This window comes from Dreissena polymorpha, chromosome 3 (genome assembly GCF_020536995.1).
Source record: "Dreissena polymorpha isolate Duluth1 chromosome 3, UMN_Dpol_1.0, whole genome shotgun sequence".
NCBI lineage: Eukaryota > Metazoa > Mollusca > Bivalvia > Myida > Dreissenidae > Dreissena > Dreissena polymorpha.
In genome coordinates, this window is record NC_068357.1 from 85,744,260 (window position 1) to 85,753,265 (window position 9,006).

Consider the following 9,006-nt stretch of genomic DNA (forward strand, 5'->3'; position numbering starts at 1 on the left):
TGTATTTTCCCCGAAAATTGCGTTTACAGCTATTAAGGTACAAATCGTGTTTATTGAAAAATATTCGCGGCTTCATAAAAACAGAAGAAGTCGTTAATCACTTGTTTAAGAGAGTGTATCGAATTAATTGATAACGTTTATTCAAGATCATTGCACTTTAAGCGACAGTAATTGACATTGCAGATGTTTTCAAGAACGACGAACTGTTTCTGATTAGATCACGGTGGACTTTTTAAAAATTATATCTTAAAACGGACTTTGTCAATGTCGCTAAGATAACATAAAATGCATGTAACACACGCATTAATTGTGTACATTGAAGATTGAAGTGGGGCTGATACGTTGCAAACTGTGTTAGTTAACGATACAAAAAAGCAAGAAAACACTTTATATATTACACAAGTGTTAACTCATTGAAATAAATGTGAATCTTCGTTAAATGCATGAATAAACTATTTACCGTCTCAATATATCAACGCCGATAAGACAGAAATAACAAACAACATATATACGATAAATTATTAAGTGACAAGCACTGTTTGGTAAAAATCAATTATGTGTTTTTGCATTTTCATCGTAAAGCTCATTTATAGCAAATGAAAATAATTGTTAATATAAGTCAATAAGATGCATGTATACGATTCATGTCCAGAAACAAGCGCACGAAGAGATTTATCATTACCATCCTAACGAAATAGTTTTAAGAGCAAGCGAAACGCAACTAAAAAAAAATTCTCATTTTGCTGCCGTTTGTTTTTACTTAAAAGTGATAAATCATGGCATTCACTTCACTTTTTTAATCAACTGCCTTTGTTCGAGGGCACAATTCTGTAGCTAAATGTGTGACCAAACAAGCAAATAACGTCTGATAATGATGAAGTAATGCTGATAGCATTAAAACTTAGAGACTCGTTCGCGACCCAAAGTACAAATGTTCAATGATGTAAAATATCCCAATCTTTCGTAAGTTTAATGGAACATTCGTCATACATGGATTGATGCTCGAATTTTACCTCGAATTTGAACTGACAAGGAAACATTCAATATTGCTGCTCTCAAGCAAATCAAAATGTCATTAATGAGCATAAATGAACGCTTTCTTCGTCATTATTTTTCTTGAGAGGATCGCTCCTACAATTTGGGAACCTTAATATGGCGTTATAATTATATAGTTTCTCGAAACTACACATTAAACGATACCATGACATTCGCAATTGGTAATTAATTGACTCAATATCATTTTTCATGTGAACTATGAACAGAGATACGATATTCTTGAAACTTATTTTATTAAACGTATATTTGCACGATGTAGGTTCAACATATGTTATAGATATTGCCTGTGCGTAATATGAAAACAAAAAAATGTATATATACACAACACGTTTATTCATGAAAACACTAGTGTACTGAAAATTCAATAATGAACGCATTAACACTTCATGAAACAAAGTCGACAAAATCAATTTAATAATTAAGCTTGGGTTATTGGTCGTGTGTGTATGACATACGTAATACGCTTGTAATTTCTATTAATAACCTTATGACCTGTTAAGATATCTGGTTTTATTAGCGGATGTAACAACTCTTCCAGTCACAAACATCCATGCAAGTCTAAATGCCTCCACTCCTCTTCTGGTATAACTTCAAGTAACAATTTCATTCTTACACATGCAATGCATATATCACAACATCAGGACGAAGTTTGCATAATTTGTACATAAGTGAGTCTAGATATCAGTATTTGGTTTGTAAAATCGTTGTCACCATTACCAATCAAAACTTCATACATGCAACGTTATCTCAATTGATCAATATATATTTATAAGCACATACCGATCCCACAAACAATTGTCATCTATAAAAGAAATAATTTGAAAACAAATGATGTTACCGATGCAACGTCATTGTTGTCGTTTGAAAAAAAAGTGGCCTGCAAAAACAGTTGTGTTTTGTGTACTGTTTTCAAGTTTTTTTAAGATTACTTTATATAACAACTTTTCAAAAACATTGTGATCACGATCTTGTTTAGATACTGCATTATTCAAATGTACGAGTACATGTTGACATGAAAAGTTGACACAAGGCGTAGCATCGTGTAAATTTAATTAATCGAGACGGAGACGTCAGCTGTACGCTTTATATAACATTTTAAGCAACTATATTGTGTAAAACATCTTTAGACTGTGGATGAACATATTATTGACCAACGCATTAGGCGTTTTCTCTTTTTCGTTCCTGAATCGAGGCGACCCCCTGATGGCAATTATGTTGCCTAAGGAAATGATGTTAATTTGAAGTTATACAAAAAATGACCGACAGAGGGCCGGAATCGTCTCGTCATAATAAATTCTAAATAATATTAATGACCTTATTTACTCCGCGAATTACTTTAATTTAGCTCATTACCGAATTAAGTCGAGGTTTTTAGCATTACATACATAATTTAACGGTATTTCCTGCAATGAACTGTTCATGAAATAATCTTTTAACAAACGTACCATAAGAACATTATAAAAGAAAGGATACTTATAAACAAGGCAAAATATTTACACCGTTTTATCTTACCATAAGTATATATGTTTGGCTCCGAAATATCATGTTTTCTGAAAATCAATATTGGTTAATCACATTTCTCTCCCATCATGTTAAAGTGACGGATTAAACACCCACGTTAAAATTATGCTATATAAGAGGCTGTGTGTAATTTGATTCCGTCAACAACCAAAAGGTTTTCACTCGGCTACACTTTTAAATATTATTATATAAGTTTTATCTTGACGATATATCATTAGGAAATTATGAATATATTTAAGCTATGTACATTGTCTGCAACACCCTTACGTTTGCATTGACCGTTGAAAGACGTGGACACCGGTTTAAATCATTCGCGTGTATATCACCTTTTGTTGGCTGTGTTCTTTTCTTAAAGTCATGACTTTATATGGACGATATCGAAGGTTTTACATTAGAAGCTTCTTGTATCACGATAACACCAACTGTATCATTATTTTATAAATAAAATGTGTTGCTATATTTTACGCAACTGCAAAAAAAACGTGCAGACCCAGCACAAGCCCCTCTTCCAAAGCCTGCATAGCCCTGATCAAAGCGTTCAGGATTGTCAGCAGGTGTCGACTCATCACCGTCCTTGTGAATTGTTGCTGTCAACGGAGACCCCTAAGCGTGACCAAGTCTTTCCATGACACCATGATAAGCACTGTGCAGTCTGATGGCTCGATGTCAGTTGCCTTCAATATTCACAGCGGTGTCAAGCCGGCATAGGTCCTCGCTCACACTCCTTTCGGCATCTGTTTTGCTCTCTTGCTTCAGCATGCCTTTGCAACATCAATTGGGTGCGTTTATGTGCACATCCGATAAGACGACAGTTTGTTCAATTTGGATTGACTGAAGGCAAAAAACAAAGTACGTCAGATGCTCATAAGGGACAGGTTGTTTGCAGATGACACTGCTCTGGTCACCAACACCGGAACAGAGCTGCAGTGACTATTGAGCCGATTTACAAAGGCAGGCGACGAGTTCAGCCTGGCAATCGGCCTGCAGATATCACGCATGATGACTGAGCATGACGAACTACCAACATCATCATCGGAAAGTATGAATTAGAAGTGGTTAGCCAGTTAACATACCTTGGATACGCCATCATTTAAGATCTCTGACTGGTAGTGGAGATCAAAAAAAACGAATTGTGAAGGCTTCAAACAACCTGGTCATCATAGAAGATGTTGAACAATAGTATAGTGACTACGAACAACAGGATAGCTGTGTCACAGTCGTGTGTCTTCTGCGGCCTCATGTATGCCAGCGAATCCTTGACGTTGTTTGGATCCCATGAGCAAATGCTTGCGTATGTTTTTACCGTGCGCACTTGTAATCACATGGTGCGACCGCGTTACGAATAACGATATTCTTGAGAGGACAGCCATCTCCAGCATGGCCGCTCTTCTCCGTCAATTTTTGGGCCATGATGGCCGTTAGATGGACAACCGCGGGATCCCGACGACATCTCGAATGGGGAGCTTGCCTCGTGAAATAGAACGCAAGATCGGATACATCTCAGCAAAATGACGTCTGCAAGAGCGACCTATACGATATTTAAATAAACCAAAATATTGGTGATGCGCTTGCTAAGAAAGAGGGTTGGAGAGGAGAGGATCCGCCCGCTCGCTAATAACAGGTGAAAAGAAAAGCAGGACAAAAAGCTGTGGCCGACAGGCAACTCTACCCGTATATGCGCAAAGTGAGGAAAAGATTGCTACTACCGAGTCGGTTTGCACAGAAACGCTGTTCAAAGAAACGAACCTACACCACTAGCCTAACGCTAAAAACACGTACGACGTTACATCCTAAATGATCGCAAATCCGTTTTCTCTCGAGACTTATTGATTGCAATTGAAGATTTATCTATACATTGACTATCAATCTATTTGTTGTACAAAAGCGTTGGAGTTTTCCTTATTTTCTGATGCATTAACAAACGTATTTTAAATGACATAGACGAATTTTTGTTAATGCAATGGTTGTTGCCGGACCCGCTGTCACACAGGTTGAAACCTCGCACACATGGTCGTTCAACGGTAGCAGAAGACATTTAGAAATATTCATTTAACGCTCAACGATCGCTATTCTTTCTTAATGGATAGTTTTAAGTTTAAACTTAACATTTCAAAAATATAGAATATGCTACAAGCCTTATTCCTTTTTGTGTGTTTCTTTATCATTGGTATACAGAAAATGTTGATTAGGGAACACTTGTCTTCCTGCCATGCACTCGTGAGAAATCGTGTTAATAATGTACGCAGTGTCGTATGTTTCACCTTGCAATTTTATGCAATTGGTAACTTGCATTAACAAGACTAGAGGGAGTAAATGAAAATTTCAGTCCGTTTAATGTTAAATCATTTGTGCATTTGGTTCATTTTTACTTTGCTTAGAGATAATTTCAATACATCAGTAAACATTCAGTTTTTAACTTCATTGGAACTTGAAGATTTGCGAATTTGCAAATTTTCATGTTGGTTTGACAAATATAAAAAAAAAGAATAACGCATATAAAAGATCGAGCAAAAAATAAGAACTAATAAAATACGTTGAACATGTTTTTGTCATCAGTTAGACTTGGGGAAAGTTTTAAGATCTTGCAACATGGAATAATGGAGTACCGTGGTATGTTACTATTGTATTCCTAGACATTTCCGACAAAACGTTCATCCCTTGGCTTTCGTTTAAACTTAGCACTTTGAATATGAATTTTCGTGTCAGAAATCCAGGTATTGATGCATAGTTTCTTTTGCTCTTGACATATTTGTATATACCTTTATATTTCAAACCCTGCGTTCGAACCGGCCCAGTTAAGGCATTCAATTGTACTTCAATATTAAAACATCAATGTTTAATAAACCGCACGGATAAATATTACATGTGCTTATTGTCTTAATATTGTTTTGTGTGTGTAACAACTAGTTGAAGCAGCATCATAGTGTTTTTGCCTTTCATGTAATATTAATATCTTGTATAATATAAAGTATAAAACAGGTTAAAGTGTAACATATGTAGGCGTATGTGGCTATTTAGTATATTAAATTAACAAATTATCACTGTAAATTTGAACTCGCATTCCGAAGTTCTACTATTTTCAAAGATTCGTACAGAACATCGCTATTTCAGCGAGTTAATGTCGCTGTCTCGGTATCGTTCTAAAACATAGCAAACTTATTATCAGGAAACAATATTACACGAGTAATAGGTTCAACACAAAACCATCTGCTTTTAAAAGGTTTCAAAGCTTCGTCGCCATGTATAATTATGCCCTAAGTAATTTCCGAGCCGTTCAAATGTGGATATTGTTTGAAGCCTATTTACAATATAAACTATTAGTAACCATGACAATCAGTCAATTAAACCATATCGTAAACTGCATTGTATTCAGCGATCAATGCTGTGTATGGTGACGAGTAACTGAATACTATGTTTCCCTAGACTATCGTTATAAACATATTGGCGAACAAACAAATATTTGTTGTTGCTGTGCTCTTAATTATTTTAGAAAGATAGTATGCATCAATGCATCTAAGAGCATGAAACTAATTTCAAGTTATATACAAAAGTTTCCTTATTGTTTTACGAATTACATGTATTTTAGAAATATCTGTACAAATACAAGATATATGAACATATCAACAAGTTGAAAAAAGGGTAATTCAATTGAATTTAATTATGAAAAACAAATAACTCGAAATAGATGCAAAAACATTCGCCCTAGCCTTACTTTGGATTTTATCCTGCCTCTGTTGCAAACATTGACCGAATAAAGCAGGGTCGAATAAATTTTCCTATCTCCGGTCAACAGGAAGAAGTGTATTCCTACGCACGCTTAGACGATTAACATGTTCTAATATTTGACCTTCCAATACACTGCACAGGGGTGTAGTATTTTAACAATGTCGTCTGCTATTGTAATTGAAGTCCCAATAAAATTATTACAAAAATGAAATGAAACAATACGATAAAAATAAAATAAATAAATAAATTATGTCTGAAATCAATTTCAGTCTCAATTGGATAGAATTAGATGCATTGGAATCAGAAATTGAAAAACCTGACCATAGTTCTGGAAACTAAGCAATTGTGGATTGTCAAATGCCTGAAATCATTGAGTTAAGTAAAAATGAAATAAAAGAGTTATTTGAAACTGAACTTACCCCATTTGACAATGTAAATCAACCTATGGAAGCACAAATTAATCATGAAATTTCACAGCAGCCACCTGAACATGAGCTTGACAACAAAACACATGATCCCCAGCCCCTTTTGACTTCCAAAAAGATAAGATTTTTTTTAGACTTTAACACTTGATGATGTTAAAAAACAAATTGAAATGTCCGAAAACAAAAGTACTTTAAAAAGACCCTAAATGATGTACTTAAATTTAGAAGATTTCTATCAACAAAGCAAGAAAACAAAAATATTCATGAAATTGCCCCAGACTTTCTGGATGAATATATTGCAAATTACATTCTGTCAGTTAAAAAGAGCGATCAAACGGAATATGAACCAACTATAATACGGAATATGATATCAAGAATTGAAAGACGCTTAAAAAGACATAAATATCCAGTCAAAATTATGACGGAAAAGGAATTAAACCACTTTCAGCTCACAAGAGATGCCCTCCGGGCGAAACAAAGAAGCTTAAAGAAAATGGGAAAAGGGAATAAACCCAATGCTGCAAGTCCGATATCTGATAACGAAATAAGAATTTTGTTCGAAAAGGAGGTATTAGGAGGGAAAACACCAAAATCACTGTTGAACACACTATGGTTCAATAACTGCACTTTCCTCGGACTGAGAGGCACAACAGAAAATTACAATTTAAGGTATATATAATTTAATGATCATATATCTAAAAAGACTATTTACAATTAATTAAAAAATGCATTATCTATATAAAACGACAATTCAATGTGCAAGTTATCATATGCAATTTTTCTGCCAAGACTTGAACTCGGATCTCCATATCATGAAAATGAATGGTGTTCTTCATTGAACTACAGAAATTACTTTACAATATGATAACAATGCGCATGTTAATCAACAATACATAAGAATATAAATTATATTTTTTACATGTTTATCAATTGTATTTTTGAATTGCTGACTAATTTTGTAATCACTTAAAACAAATAAGAATCCAGGTTCACACATTGACATGTGTACATACCAGCACATTCTAGAAATCAATTAAAAACTAACACATGCAATTTTATAAAAATAATTATTTTGGTTTGTTAAAATAAAAAAAATAATTATAAAAATTCAAAAAAATAATTACAGGAACAATTTTTTCACGATAATAATATTGAAATATAATTAGCATGTTTTTTTTTACAGATGGGGTGACATAACATAAAACTGCGACTCAGAAGGGCAGGAATACCTGCAACTAAACGAGAGACAAACGAAAACTCGCACTGGCGACAGTCTTTCCGATACTCGAGTGCTGACGCCAAAGGTCTGGGCTGCTGACAACAAAGATAGGTGCCCCGTGGAGATGTATAAACTCTTTAAAAAACACCGACCACCTCTATTTTCAGAGCCAGAACATCCCTTCTACATAGCCCCTAGAACATGTGCCATTACATCGAAAGAAGACCAGTGGTACAAAAGAAATCCAGTAGGAATGAAAAAACTTGGACAAATAATGAAAACCATTCGCTTCGAAGCTGGCCTGGAAAACAATAAAATACTGACAAACCATGCAACGCGAAAAACACTTGTGTCAAAACTTAGAGATAGTGAAATGGCGCCAACTGACATAATGCAGATCAGCGGACATAAAAACATTCAGTCTGTACTTAACTATTCAACTATGTCAAAAAGTAAACACAAGGAAATTTCTTCCATTCTGACTGGAAAAAAACAAAAATGAACCACCCTTACCTGTCAGATCCCATACATCTACAAACACAGAGGTATCCCCAAACCCAGTAGCTACTTCGATTGTGTCTCTCTCATGTACATTTCGCGATGTTACTGCTAGCTTCTCCACCCACCAACAAGACGCATGTCACGACGTGGTATTTTCAACACGAAATAACACAAATGTATCCATCGACAACGCATAAAAACAACCAGTTGCAGTCACTTTTTGCAGGTGCAAACGTCTCGATTCAAAATTTCAACGTGTATATGCGCTAAAAAGTGTGAAATGTTAAATTCCGCATCAAAATGCTCTTCCTTATCAACCGTAGCAAAATCACATTTGTGTACACATATGCACTGACCTTGACTGTTGACAGTGTTTCGTTTTAAAATGTGTTGTTTATTTCTATGCTCTGGACTGTTCAAATTGTTGACATATAGTTACCATTGTGACTTCTTTACTTCAATATGCTTTTTTTGTTGTTGCTAAATCGTTAATAAATTTGGATGAATTTCCGCAGCCAAGAACTATTTTGTTAAGTACATGTAGTGCTTTTCAATGGC